Source organism: Cynocephalus volans, chromosome 12 (assembly GCF_027409185.1).
Source record: "Cynocephalus volans isolate mCynVol1 chromosome 12, mCynVol1.pri, whole genome shotgun sequence".
NCBI lineage: Eukaryota > Metazoa > Chordata > Mammalia > Dermoptera > Cynocephalidae > Cynocephalus > Cynocephalus volans.
In genome coordinates, this window is record NC_084471.1 from 71,115,790 (window position 1) to 71,131,138 (window position 15,349).

General features: G+C 39.3%; 1 pseudogene; it reads right to left on the reverse strand.

The window, feature by feature from the left end:
* Nucleotides 1-15,012: 15,012 nt before the first annotated feature.
* LOC134361440 (U2 spliceosomal RNA) lies at nt 15,013-15,104 on the reverse strand (annotated as a pseudogene).
* Nucleotides 15,105-15,349: the final 245 nt, after the last annotated feature.

Here is a 15,349-nt window from a genome sequence, read left to right on the forward strand (position 1 = left end):
ATAGAATGATCTATCTATCTATACTCCATTGCTATGGTTTGAATGTGTCTTTCAAAAGGTATGTGTTGGAAAACTTAATCCCTGATGAAACAGCATTGGGAGGTGGGGCCTAATGAGAGGCAATTAGGCCATGAGGGCTCTGCCCTCATGAATGAATTAATGCTGTTATTGTGGGAGTAGGTTCCTTGTAAAAAGGACAAGTTCAGTCCCCTTTTCTCTGTCTCTCCCTGCCCAGCCCTTTCTTGCCTTCTGCCATGGAATGACACAGCAAGAAAGCCCTCATCAGATGCCGGCCCTTTGATCTTGGACTTCCCAGCTTCCAGAATGATAAACCACTAGATTTCTGTTCATTATAAATTACCCAGTCTCAGGTATTCCATTATAACAGCACAAAATGTACTAAGACATCCATATGCTGGGTCTTAAAAACATTCTGTGAATAAAAGCTACTTACGGAACAATGCATGTATTATTTCTATGCAAATTAAAAAATGTATACATAATGTTGTATATTTTCATGTATATTAATTCACTCACATATATGACTCATATATGTATATGAATTTAAAAATGGACTTTTGATAAAATGACCACCAAACTCAGTATATTGTTTGCCTTCAGGGAGGAAGAAGGTTGTCCAGGGACCTCACCTTTGTCCGTATTGTTATATTTCTTTATATTTTCAAAAAGAATTTTGAAGCAAATATAGAATGTTAACAGTAAATTTTAAATGGAAGGGACATCTGTGTTTGTTATATCATTCCTTGAACATTTCTGTCTATTTTTGCATTTCTCGGTAAATAAATGGATAAATAAAAAGAAGAAAAATCGGAGTTGAGAGGAAGCATCATATAGTGGGAAAGAACCAGGCTTTGAGCCAGACCCTCTGGGTTCAAATCTCAGTACAAACACTCAGTGGTTATGTGAGAGTTTGTTTAACCTCTCTGTGCCTCATATGTAAGATGAGACTCATAATGCTAAGAGTACCTACCTCCAAAGACTTTTGCGAGAATTAAGACTTAATAGATTTAGAGCACTTGAAACAGAGGCTAGCCACTAAGTGGAATTTGCTATTATTAGTGGGAAAATAGAAACAGTTACTTTCTTCCCTGATCTTCAAGGATCCTTGTTCATATTCTTTAAAAATAACTTAACTGCATTGGGATTATTTCTTTATATGCCTTTTTCCCCCTACTTAGCTGTGAGATTCGTGAGAGAAGGAATGATAACTTTTTAGAGCCTGGTTTATGGTGGGTAATGTCAGATAAAGGCTGGATTTAATTTAAGTTTGCTTATGTTTTATTGTTTTAATAAAAGTCTTGATCTGAATGGGTTGGAAATGCATAGACATATCAGCCTTCATTGTGGGGTCCAGAGCACAGCTTCACCACCCTGAATCCATGAGAAAGGTCCAACCTGTGCTTTCAAGTCTGTGGCAGTCACGGAGAACTGAGGAATTGTACACCCTTAAAACCAGGCTTCAACAAACAGGACCCATGACAGCTTCAAACAGGCAGGTATCGGGAAGAGGCATTGAGATGACACGCCACGAGGAGTTCTGAGGGGTTGGCACTGATGAGAAATAGGACGAAATGGGAGGGAGCATGGACGTCCTTCGTCACCAATCAGGAAACTGCTCAAGGAAAGAGAAAGAAATTGGCTCTTTTCTTAAACACTCTCTCGCTTCTCCTGCCTCTCACCAGGCTGTCAAAAACGACACCTCTGTACTCACCTGATCCCACAGGGTTTCAGTTATTGATACCCGTCTTTCCTGTTGAAACAAGAAACAAATCTTGAGAACATTACCCTAACTCTCCCTGAATCTGAAATGACACATCATAGAACTGGTGGAATAAAAGATATTTCTTGGAATTGAGATGGACACCTGTAGTTACCCATTTTTCAGGCAGCCCAAAGACTCCTTCAACCATGCTGAGTCATTTTTAGCCCATTTCTCCTGCTCATATCTTGATCTAGCTGGTGGGTGACAGGTACAAGCAGACCTTATGTTTACCTGTCTTATCAATGCCCATGTAGCTTGCCTGCCCCTGGAGTCATCTGATGTAGTAGTGGCATTGGAGGTGTTATCTGATCTTGGTAGACCATGACCCACCAGTCAGTCAAGAGCACCCCAACTACAAAGCCCAAGCCCTGCGAGACATGGTCCTTGTCAGGAGGCTTTTCTGCCTCCTGTCCATAGCCTCTTCTCCTCCCCTCTCCCCAGGATCAAGAACTCCAAAAGGAACCAGTGCATATGGAGGTCTTACCCACCTGTGGTCTCATTGTCTCTTCTATGGATGTGCTGGAAAGAAAGGATGATAGAAACCTGATGAGAAGCAGGGAATGTAATCCAAAAGCTTCTCCCAACTCCATCCTAAAACTCCTAGCAAGAATTCTTGAACTTCCTATATTAAAAATTCAGGAAGGATAGACAGGGTCCCATCTCTCATGTCCCCTCTTAGATTTGCGGCCTCATCTTCCAAATATCTTGGCTACTGTGGTAACACTTTGAAAATTCTGAAGCATAGAGCAATGGAAATGACGGTGACGGTCACTATCATTAAACCTTACTGTTCTCCTCCCTGTATAACTGTGTCCATTCCCCGCCCTTCACCCCACCTAACCTGTCGAACGGCCCAGGTCCCTCTCGAGAAGGTACATCCAACTATCAGACTGCTTCCTTTTTTGTACTCCCAAAATGTGTTCCCTTTTTCCTTCATGACCTGTGATGCGGTGGGGATGGGGATGGAAGGCCGAGGAGGAAGTTGAAAGATTTTGCTTATTCTTGGCAGCTCAGCTGAAACTCCCTTTCCTAAATACTAATGGAATCACTGCCAAAGTCATCTGGAAGAAGGAGTAGCTGTATACAGGGTTAGATAGGTAATTGGCAGGAAGGAGAGGAGTGGAAACAGGTGAAATCTGGGCAACCACTCTGATCATCCATGCTAGTGGGTCCTGAGTAAACTGCCTGGACCTCCTGGCCATGTGTAGACTTGCATAGGGGTGACAAGAGAGATGGGAGACAGGTGACTCTAGTTCTTTTTCCACAGGATATAGCCAATCTAAGGATGCTAAAGGGGCATTAGCCCCATTTACCTTTTCTGCTGCCTGGAGTTCATTCCTGCCTTTTGTTCTTGGTACTGGTAGGCATTCTCTGCCATTTGTTCTCAGACAGAAACCAGGACTCTGGAGCTGAAGGTGGAGATAGCTCCAGGCCCTGGGAAGACATAACAGGGGAAAAGGTAGGCGTGTAGTGAGAAGAAAAGCACTTACCCACTGGAGAACTATAAGGACAGATGTCTCAGTAGTTCAGGAAGCGTCTGTGTTTTGAAAGGGTCAGTGTGTATGTGTGTGTGTGTGCATGTACATATGTGTTAAGAGAGATAAAGGTAGAAGGAAGTGTTTACACCAGGTAAAATCTCCCTGTCCTGTTTTTCAGTCACAACAAAAATACCAGTAAGAAGATGGGTGGAACAAACAAACAAACAAACAAACAAACAAACAAACAAACAAACACAACGTAAGTAAAAAACAGCTGGATAACATTGGAGGTAGGGAGTTGGCCAGAGGCTCCTTGAGTTGAGGATGGGCCCAAAGGCAAGAATAGGAAATAGTGAATAGTGAATTCAAGACTGGCAAATACCCCATCCCATCCTACCTCACAAGATAGAACTACAAGTTGAAGGTCAGTCAGCTTCATCCTTCAAGTGCTTTGTAGAGGACAAGGAAAAACCCCATAGTTGATACTGTCCACCGCACATGGGACTGAAAGGCCAATGCAGTGACCCAGACAAAAGACAAATTCTTCTTTGAGAAGATTCCCTCCCACATTTCCCACTTCCACCCTTCCCCACCTCCAAACCCCAGTGAGGAACCAGGTTAAATATGCCCAGAAACTTACCTGGCTGGGCTTCCCAAGTCACACTTTGGCCCACCCTTTCCCCCCTAGACTTTCTCCTCTCTGAGCCCCATCTTACAACAGTCCCCTGTTCCCAGTATCAGCCCTGCCCTCTTCAACACTCTGTGACCTCAGCTGTGACCTCATAGACTTGGGACAACTGTTTCTCCCCTCCCAGCCTCACCACAGGCTCCCGTCAATCCAAATGATAATAGTAAAATAAAAGTTAATATTGTGAAATTTTAAATTTAATTTCTGGGGATTTTTGCTGCTTCATTGCCCTCTACCCATTGCATTAGACATCCTTTGCTTCTGAGAGATGGCAGGAGTGAGCCCAGAAGAAGAATCCATCTTTTACTTTGAATTTCAGAGTAAGGTCTGATATATTTGGCTTTCAATTTCAAGAGCTAAGCCCTTGAGAGAGAAATGCTTTTGTTTTGAATTCCAAAAGACTTTGACTTGGAAGATCACCAAAGACTGATGAGTGATCATGGATTTAAAACCTTAGGGGGGAAAAAATAGTTTTCCTGAAAAAAAAAAAAAAGAGGAGTGACAAAAAAGGAGGCAGAAAGTGATTATTACAGGAGAGGTAAGTTAGGTGTAGATGAGCAACTCTGAGAGGGACCTGCCTCTTTCTGATAATGATACATATCGAATTCCCCAATATGTCTAAAAATCTAAGGACAGAAGGGACCAAGGCCCTGCTCCCCGCTGCAGCTAGACCCCTAGGGGTAACAGCCTCAGAGGGGATGCTATGCCGACATGGAGGTTGTGGTGAAGTAGAAGTTGTGGTGTGGTGTGTTTAGGCAGACGGAGCTTGAGATAGTATCTCCCAGTTCCCATAGCCTATCCAGGTGATGGGGAGAAAGAAAGATCCAAAGGATCCCTCATACAGAAATGCAGGGTAGAAAAGGAGAGGCTGAAATCCAAAGTGGACTCAATGCATCCAACCTGTGGCAAAATGCCAGGGTGGACACCATGGATAAAGGGAAGAACGTCTGCTCACCCTCCACCTGCCTTCAGCAGGATTTAGAGAAATTCCATTCCTGGTTTTGAATTTAAAGTTCCAATGATCATGGATTCAAAATCTCAGAGGGAATAAAATAGTTTTCTTGAAGAAAAAGTGAGACCACCATGTTCACTCCCTGAATGTCACCTTCTTACTATTATGAACTGCTTAAAAGATCAGCCACAAGAAGAAGCTCCAATTAGAGGACCGTTCCTGTCCCCCTAAGAGACTATCAGGGCCATTCCCCTCATGATCTACCTCTTTATTTACCTCAGTTTTCACAAGGAGTCCAAGCTCCTCTTTCAGCATCTCTCATCACTGGTACTTTTATCCTTCTATGGCCATAAAGATCTCATTTTCCAACTCAAATTCCTACCTCTCTCTAACCACCCCAAATCTTTCACTATCCAAAATTGAATTCCAAATTTCACCCATCCCCAAGACCTGTTCTCCTCACCATATTAAATTGTGCCACTATTCACACAGTTGCTCAGGTCAAAAACCTGGGAATCACCAAGTCCTCTCTTTTGTCTCACCCTAGAAAGTCTGATTGGCTGTACCTTCAAGGTGTGTACTGAAACTGATCGCTTCTCATTACCTGCAGGCCAAGCCACATCATTTATCTCCTGGACTGCTGCCAAAGCCTCTTTATCAGTCCGTTCTTATCTCCTGCAGCAGCCAGAAGGATTGTTCTAAAACGCAGACAGATCACACCACTTCCTCCCTCAGAACCCTGTGTTCCTTTTGCATCATGCTTAGGACAAAGTCCACCATCCTTCCATATCCAACCTGCCCCTCAGACACCGTTTCCTACCCACTCCATCCTGTGCGTTCTGCTGTAGTCGCACTGTCTTCCTGCCAAGTGTGCACTTCTGTCTCAGGGATTGCATACCTACTGTCCCTTCCTCCCGGAACACTCTTCTCCCAAACGTTTGTTTGGCTTCCTCACTCACTTTAGGTCTCTGCTCAAAAGACTTGTCCTCAGAGAAGTCTTCTTATATCCGCTATCTAAAGCAGCAGCTGCCACCACTTACTATCCCTTTACTCTGACTTACATTTCTTTTAATCACCACTGGACATTCTAATATAAATACCTATTAGTTTTGATTGTCTGTTTCATCTCACAGAATGTAAGCTCCATGAGGGCTTTGTCTTAATCACTATTGATTGTTCTATAGTGCCAAGAACTACAGCTGGAACATAGAGGAACTCAAATGTTTATAGAATAAATGAGCCAATCAACAGCACCTACTGACACTTCCCATGGGTGGGAAACCATGGCATTATCATCCCAGGCCAGCGATAAGAATATACCAATGTCATTTCGTCTTAATTGTAGCTGTATGATGTCTTGAAGTCAGGCAGTGTAAGTCCTTCAGCTTTGTTCTTCTGTTTCAGATCGTGTTGGCTATTGTAGATGATTTACATTCTGGTGTGAATTTCAGAATATCCTTGTCAATTTCTATATAAAGCCTGCTGGGATTTTGATTAGAATTGTGTTTAATCTATACATCAAACTGAGAGGTATTGATATCTTAACATTTTTTTTTTTTTTTTTTGTCTTTTTCGTGACTGGTACTCAGCCAGTGAGTGCACCGGCCATTCCTATATAGGATCCGAACCCACGGCGGGAGCGTCGCTGTGCTCCCAGCGCCGCACTCTCCCAAGCGCGCCATGGGGTCGGCCCAATATCTTAACATTTTGATATTGAGCTTTCTATGCTTTAACATGGTACACTCCTCTATTTATTTAGATCTTTAAGAATTTCTCTAAGCAATATTTCATAGTTCTCAATATACACATCTTGTACATCTTTTGTAAGATTTTTACCTAAGCATTTAATATATCTGGATGCTATTGTAAATGATATTTTTTCCTTTTAAGTTTTGATTGTTCCTAGTATTTGGAAATCTACTTTGTATCTTCATTTTCTATTCTGTAGCTTTGCTAAACTCAGATATTAACTCATAGATTAGTTCTGGCAGGAGGTTTTTTTTTTTTTTAAATATTCTACATGGATGATCATGTTGCCTGTGAATAAGCACAGTTTTCCTTTTTCCTTTCCAGTTTGGATGCCTCTCATCTCTTTTACTGACCTAATTGCAGTGTCTAGAACCTATAGTACAATGTTGAATAGAAGTGAGAGCAGATTTCTTTCCTCGTTTCAGATCCTAAGGGGATTGCTTTCAGTTTTTTACTATTAAGTATAATGTTAGCCATAGGTTTTTTTGTTAGATACCCTTTATCAAGTTGAACGAACTCCCTTATATTCCTAGTTTGCTGGCATTTTCTTATTGGGAATGTGAGTCTAATCTTGCATTCCTACAATAAACTGTACTTAGTTATAATGTATTATCCTCTTTATATATTATTGAATTTGCCTGATAAAATTTTATTAAAAATTTTGCACCTATGTTCATGAGTGATTCTCTAGTTTTCTTTTTTATGATGTCATAGTTTGATTTTGGTGTCATAAAAATTCTGGCATCACAAAATTAATTGGGAAGAATTCCTTCCTCTTAATATCCTGGAATAAGTTGTTTATTATTTATTATTTAAATGTAGAATTTACCAGTGAAGTCATCTGGGATGGAATTTTTCTTTATGGAAAGAGTTTTAACTACAAATTAAGTTTTTTTAATTGAGTTATTTAATAGGACTATTCATGTTATCCATTTCTTTTTGAGTGAGATTTAGTAGTTTGTATCTTTCAAGAAATGTGTCCATTTCTTGTCCATTTTCAAATTCGCTAAAATTAAGCTTTTCTAAAAATTCTATTAGTCTTTTCATATCTATATAATTTGTGGTAAAGTTCACCTTTCTCATTCTTGACACTGGAAGTGTTTTATGATTTCTCTCTCTCTCTCTTTCTCTCTGTCCTGGTCAGTCTGTTTATAGAGGTTTATCAGCTTTATTCATCTTCTCAAAGAACAAGCTTTTGGTTCATTGATTTCCCTTTGTTTGTTTTCTATTTCAATGATATCCACTATAATCTTTATTTCCTTTCTTCTATTTACTTGGATTTTATTTGATCTTTTTTCTAGCTTCTTAAGGTGGAAGCTGAGGTAATTGATTTTAGACCTTTCTTTTCTTATGCAGACATTTAATGCTGTAAATTTCCCTCTAATTACTGACAGCTTTATTACACAAATTTTGAAATGTTGTGTTTTCATTTTTATGTAGTTCAAAATGCTTTCTAATTTTTTTTATTTCTTCTTTGACCCTTGGGTTATTGAGATATGTGTTAGTTAGTTTCCAAATACAAAGAATTTTCAGCTTTCTTTTTGTTATTGATTTCTAACTTAATTGCATTATAGTCAGACAAAATACTTTTATGATTGAATTTTTAAAAAAAACTTATTGAGACATAGTTTATAGTCCAGAATGTGGTCTCTCTTGGAAAATGTTCCTTGTGCACTTGAAAATAATGTATGTTATGTTGTTTTGGGGTGGTGGAGCATTCTGTAAATTTCAATTAGGTCAAGTTGATTCACAGTGTTTTTCAAGTTTTCTATATACTCATTGATTTTTGGTGTACTTGTTCTATCAGTGATTGAGAGAGGGTGTTGAAATCTCCAGCTGCAATTATAAATTTGCCTATTCTTAGTTTTCTCAGTTTTTTTGTCATGTATTTCATTAGATGCACAGATTGTTCTATTTAGGAATTCACCCTTTTCTCATTATGAAATGACCTTCTTTAGCCCTGGTAATATTCTTTGCTGCAAAATCTACTTGGTCTGATATTAATAAGGTCACTTCAACTTTGTTTTGATTATTGTTAGCATGGCATATCTTTTTCCATCACTTTCCTTTTGACATACTTGTAGTTTTATATTTAAAGTGGGTTTCTTAGGAGGCAGCACAGAGTTAGGCCTTGTTTTTAGTTTTCTTTTATTTTTTTAAACCAAATCCGGTTACCTCTGGCCTTTAATTGGACATTTAGTTTACATTTAATGTAATTATTGATACATTTGGGTTCAGCTCTCCCCTCTTTTCCTTTATTTTCTATTTGCCCTAGCTGTTCTTGTTTCCTTGTTCTCTTTTTCTGTGTCTTTGTGGACTGAGTATCTTTATAATCCCATTTGATATCTTTTGCTGGATTATTAGGTATAACTCTTTGTGTTACTTTAGGGGCTGCTTTATAGTTTATAGTTTACATCTTTAACTTATTACAGTCTACCTTCAAGTGATATATATCACTTTATGATATAAGAATGTATAAGAATCTTACAACAATTAACTTTTATCCCACAGCAGCCTTTGTGCTATTGTTGTCATATGGTATAACCCCCAAAATACATTATTATTTTTGCTTTAAATAGTCAGTTGTCATTAAAAGTTTGAAAAACTTAAAACTTTTTAAAAATAATTACCCATATAAATATCATTTCTGGTGCTCTTCATTTCTCTGTGTAGATAGATTTTTACCTAGTATCATTTTCCTTCTCCCTGAATGACTTTTTCTGAACATTTCTTGCAGTGTAAATCTCTAGGTAATGAATTTCTTCAGCTTTTGTATGTCTCAAAATGTCTGTTTCCCAAAGTTTTATTTAATTAAATGTAAATATTTAAATTATTTCATTTTTCTTTAAAGTTTTGTTTGGTCATTTCGTCACTTCTTAGTATAATGAGTGCTTCAAAAACAAAAATGACTTAGGTGTCTATAACCATCGGGAGAGGATGTATGACCCCCCAAATCAACTCTGTGGGCAGAAAAGAATGAACTCTGCAGGCCTATGTTTCTCAAGCAAACAAAGATTCCTGTCTTTATTCCAAAGAAAGTCCTGTCTTTAGGACTGGTCTGAATAGTTGAAGTCACTCATATGTATATGCCTATGTGACTGGCCCTCAATAAAAACCCTGGACCTCAAGGCCCAGGTGACCTTCCCTGGTTGGCAACACTTCACACGTGTTGTCACACATCATTTCTGGGAGAATTAAATATACCTCCATGTGACTCTACTAGGAGGGGATACCTGGAAGCTTGCACCTGGTTTCTCTTGGACTTTGATACATTTTCCCTTTGCTCATTTTGATCTGCATTCTTTTTTTGTAATAAACTGTAACCATATTATGAGAGCTTCTGAGTCCTGTGATTCTTTCTAGTGCATCATTGAGCCTGAGGGCAGTCTTGGGGACTCCTGACACAATCCCCCAAATCTCAGTGGCTTAAAACTGGAAAGACTTATTTTTTTACTCATACTACATGTCCTTCCGAATGGGCTTCAGGGAAGGGCTCTGTTCTATGTCATCCTCACTCAGGTTATCAGGCTGAGGGAGCTTCCTTCTTTACGCTCCAGCAATTATTGAGATAGGAAAACAGAAACATGATGAATCATAGACTGTTATAGAAAATTTTGCCTTGAACTGACACATCAGCTCCACTCATTTTCCATTGGCCCAAACAAGACATACAGCCATACTTAACTTTGAGGCAACTGAGAAGTTCTGTCCTACCATGTGCTAGACACAGAGCTGAAATATTGGCAAATAGCATTGCTTGTTACCACATCTGCAAGCTCTAAAGATTCTGTCTTAAGACTTCTACCATTTAGACAGCAGGATCTATCAAGGAGAGGAAAAGAATTATAAGATGTATGAGGAAATCAGAGAAGCACAATTTTTATAGCATTCGAGCAAGTAAAGAAATCAGAGGAAGAGGAGGAGGTAGTTAAGAGTTGTCAAGAATAAGATTTTAGTGCACAAAAATTGTGTAGTTCCTGAAGAGGAGAATAGATGGAAGCCAGCTTACAGGAGGAAATGAGGTTCATAAAAAGAATTGATAGCTATCATTTGCAGCAACATGGATGGAACTGGAAACCATCGTGTTATGTGAAGTAAGTCAGGCACAAAAAGACAAATACCACATAATATCACTCATATGTGGAATCTAAAAAAAAGTGATTGTCATAGAAGTAGAGAGTAAAATAATGGTTACCAGAGGCTGGGGGGTTGTGGGGAGGAAGAAAAGTGGCGGACTAATGGGTACAAAACTATGATATCTACCCTGAGTGAATCATCATGTACTATATGCATGTATTGAAGCAACATGCATATGATGTACCTCACAAACATGTACAAATAAATGTTAAAATATTTTGAATAAAAAAACCCCACAACACAACATAAAACAAAACAAAACAAAAAGAATTGATGGGTAGGAAATAATTTCAGCACACCTGGATATACTTTGGAAAAGCTCTGCTGAAAAAATAGGACAGCAGATTTGATAATTTCTATTAAATTGCTTAAAATCTCTGTTTGAAAGCCTAAGTAAAATATTTATGTGTTTCAGTGAAAACTAGAGGTACATGATTTCTTACACATGCTGAACCATTTTAGTCTTTTATAGGATTGGTGGTCAGAACTCACTCCATCCTTGTGGCTTTCAGAGTTCTAGCTTCAGTAGTTACAATCTTTCCCTTGCACAGGTTGCTTAGCAACTGAGGTAAGGAAAGGAACAGAATGCTATGCTTGTGTAAGATAAAGGGAGTGACTCTAGCAACCCGAGAATAAGCAACAGGTGCCTGGGCATCTTCCACACCCACAGCCTTTCTCTATTTGGCATAGCTCCACTTTTGTCTCTAGGTCCCTTACAAGCTACAACTCCTCTCCAGTGGGGTTACAGAGGAAACACCTTTGCAGCATCTGGACTGATTACTTCACACATTCTATTCCCTGTAAGTAACTTACCCATCAATAATAACAACAACAATAACAAACTACTTGTAAACCTGATGGAGTTGCCTGCTTCATTCTTCAGTCTCAGTTCGGTGGGCATTATACTGTTAGCTCACACTCTAATAGTCTTTCTAAAATAAGAAGTGAGGTATTACTGAGATGAGGTATGAGGAAGAACTGAGGTATCCTCTGTAGAGAGGGTGGTTAGGGATAAAACAATAATGACCGTGGATCAAGAGGTTGATGTTAAATTTGTTAGTCTATTTTGTAAACATTTATTAAACACTCACTGTGTCTTGAGCACTAGGATAGAAATTGGGAATAAAATAACTGGAGGAGAATAGTCCTGTCCTTGAGAAGCTGTTTTGTAGCTAAGCAGTAATGTTTTGGTGAGCCATGCAGTAAATGATTACCTCAATTAGGGATGGAAGTCAACAGAGTGGTGATTATAATAACAAAACAACAGTAGAAAGGCTATGTAAACAATTGTGGACAGGAGGAGCCTATCCGGTCCAAACAGCCTGCTATGTTTTGAATGTGTCCCCAAAGTTCTTCTGTTAGAACTTAATTCCCAACGCAATGGTGTTGAGAGGTGGAACCTTTGAGAAGTGATTACATCAGGAGGTTTCTGCCCTCATGAATGGATTAATGCTGTTATTTTGGGAGTGGGTTAGTTATTGAGGGAGTAGGTTCCTGATCGAGGGATATGTTCTGTGCTCTTCCCTGTCCGCCCCTCCGCCCCACCCATACTCTCTTGCCTTTCCATCTTCCACCATGGGATGATGCAGCAAGGAGGCCCTGGCCAGATGTGGGCCTCCCAACTTTGGACTTCCCAGCCTCCAGAACTGTAAGAAATAGATCTCTGTTCTTTACAAATTACCCAGTCTTGGGTATTCTGTTATAGCAGCACAAAAACAGACCAAGACACACCCCAGTAAAAAACTTCCATGTATATTTAACTCAAATATTTAATTACATGGTTTCAATGTGAAATTTGGGGGACACTTTCAAAGCATAGCAGGGTGTTTGGATGGGATAGTCTCCTCTTTCCACAATTATTTACATATCTTTTCTATTGCTCTTTTGTTGTAACAAACAAATCATTTCTATCGCTGTTTTGTTGACCCCCCCATCCCTGATTAATGTAGTCATTTACTGCATACTCAGAGCTTTGACTGTTCTATTTTTTTTCCACTATTAGTTAACAAATATTCTCTAAATCCAGAATATTCTTCCAGTTAGCTTCTGAGTAATTTCAGAGTGAGGCTAAGGGCAATTTGTGCATGTAATTGGCTATAGTAGGTCAGGCTGCAGCTCGCCAAGAAAGCCCCAAGGACATCCCCTCCCTTTTCTGCATTTCTGATACATTTGCTGAGAGGAAACAAGACAAGGTGGGCATCTTGCCAATTCCTTCTGAAGTCTCTAAGTGATGGAGGATAAAGCACGGGCTATCCTTGCCCTCAGCAATTGTTCCTGGGCTCAGACACTGGGGAGTTGCTTCCACAACCTCCCTCAATTAAGCTTCCTGTGATGTGTCAGGGGAGGCAGAAGATGCTAGGGCCTGAAGAGACAACGGGGGCAGATTTTCAGTAACAAGACCCCTAGACACCTGGCAGAATCCCACTCTCCAGTCATCCTGCCCTCTGGCTAATAATGCTCAGTGGGAATACAGTTGTTTCTTTCCAGGACAATATTTCAGTATCATTGTGGATGTAGAAAATGCCAAATAGAAAGTGGAGCCAAAGCCAGAGGAGGTGGCAGACTGAGAGGCTCAAGCCTTCTGGGCACTGAGGTGGACTTACCCACCCCACTAGAGAGAGGTTCAGATGAGCCAAGTCTCCATCAATAATTGTCCCTGGCAGAGGCTCTGGGAGTTCAACTTCCTCCGGTTCAGTGCTTCTCAAAGTGTAGTCCTCAGACCAGAAAATCAGCAGCACCTAGGAAGTTATTAGAAAGACACCCAAATCACCATGATAAAACACTGATTGCTGCACCCACCCCCAGAGTTTCTGCTTTGGGTCCAGGGTGGAACCTGAGAATTTGCCTTTCAAATAAGTTCCTAGGTGGTGCTGATGCGTCTGGTGCTACATTTGTTTCTAAACACACAGTGGGGGGAGATGAACTATCAGCTATAAGGTCCAGGCAGAAACTGTGGTTTTGCATTTATTTTGCACTGAGCTTATGGCCCACTTCTTTGAGTACTAGCATGAGGCCCAGATGATCACCTCTCATCCTAAACCACCCTCAGGTTGGCCAGATTCCATCTTATTTCATAGTCTATAGAGCTCCCACCATGTTCTGGGACAGGTTAAACAGACCACATAATAACAGGAGAGACAGACAACTATACGCTAACTTCGACATGTAATTTAAGAGCTGCAAAGTGTCCAGAAATCAGAGAAAAATATATTTTAACAATAGGATCAAATCTAAATATTCAGCATGGCATTAAAGATTGCAGACTGGTCCTCATAATGATGATGATATTCTTTCTTCGATTCTAAATTGTACGTTTTTCATATTTTAGTGCTTCTGAGATTCAGATGCATCTTACAGTTTATATGTGCATTTAGTGAGGTTTATTCTGTTTGCCAAAAAAGAAAAAAAGGCTGGCAATTAATACATAGTTCACTTTTTTCAGCTAATGGCAACTGAGAGGGAAATACATTAATAGCACATACAAAAGGGCTAGATAATATGCTAAATGTTATGTGCACATGTCGTTTAATCCTCACAACCAATCTATAATAGGGAACAATTATCAATGCCATTTTCTAGGCAAGGAAATAGGGAAATAGCAGTAGCCTGCCCAAGGCCACAAAGAAGATGAGGAGCTGGGATTAAAATTCAAGCCTGTGTGATTCCACAGTCCATGCACTTAACCCCAAACACCGCATGTTTACATCTTGCTCCCTTTACTGAACTGTGCCATCTTCCTGGAAGATTTTTCTCTCACTCCTCTTCCTAAGACTTGCTTATCTAGATAAGGCAGATTCAAATAGTACCTTTCGTATAAAAATTTCCCTTATAATCTGATACAGAATGAATTTTTCCTCCTCTGAACTCCCATGGCAATCTTGTCACACTGATAGAATATAACATATTATATTGCATTACAGCTTCAATATAACTGTTCTCCTCATTATAAGGTGAGTGTCTCAAAGGCAGAGATTCTCTCTTACTCATTTTAATATTCCCAGATCCTAGTACAGTGCCTGGAAAACAATCATTGTTGGCTGAGTTGTTTAAACAAGTGTGTTTTCCCTACTTGATTGAGATATAGAGAAAGCTTTATAGACTTTTAAAATATCATTTATTGAGTACAAAGTGCTAACATAGAATTAACTAGGAGCTTTATGTGTTTTATAAATGTTGTGAGAAGAAATAAGACAATCAATGCAGAACATTTAAGATAGCATGTGGCACATGGTAAGGACTCAGTCATGTTGGTTATTATTTTTAAATTGATAAGAACTGATACTACACTTGATCTTAGCCAAAATTCTGAGAAGCAATTATTATTTTTATTATTATCATTATTTAACCATTGAAAAAATTCATTGAGATAGTTGCTATAATTGTCACTATTCTATAAATAAGGATACTGAGTAGTAGAAGGCTAAGTAACTTATTCACGGTAAAAGACAATAAGTGACAGATTTTGACTGTATATGTAAAATCTTACCCCATATATATAGTTTTTCATAATTTTACATAACATGCGAAAGAGCAGTGCCTGTAATCTAAACTTGATTCACGCG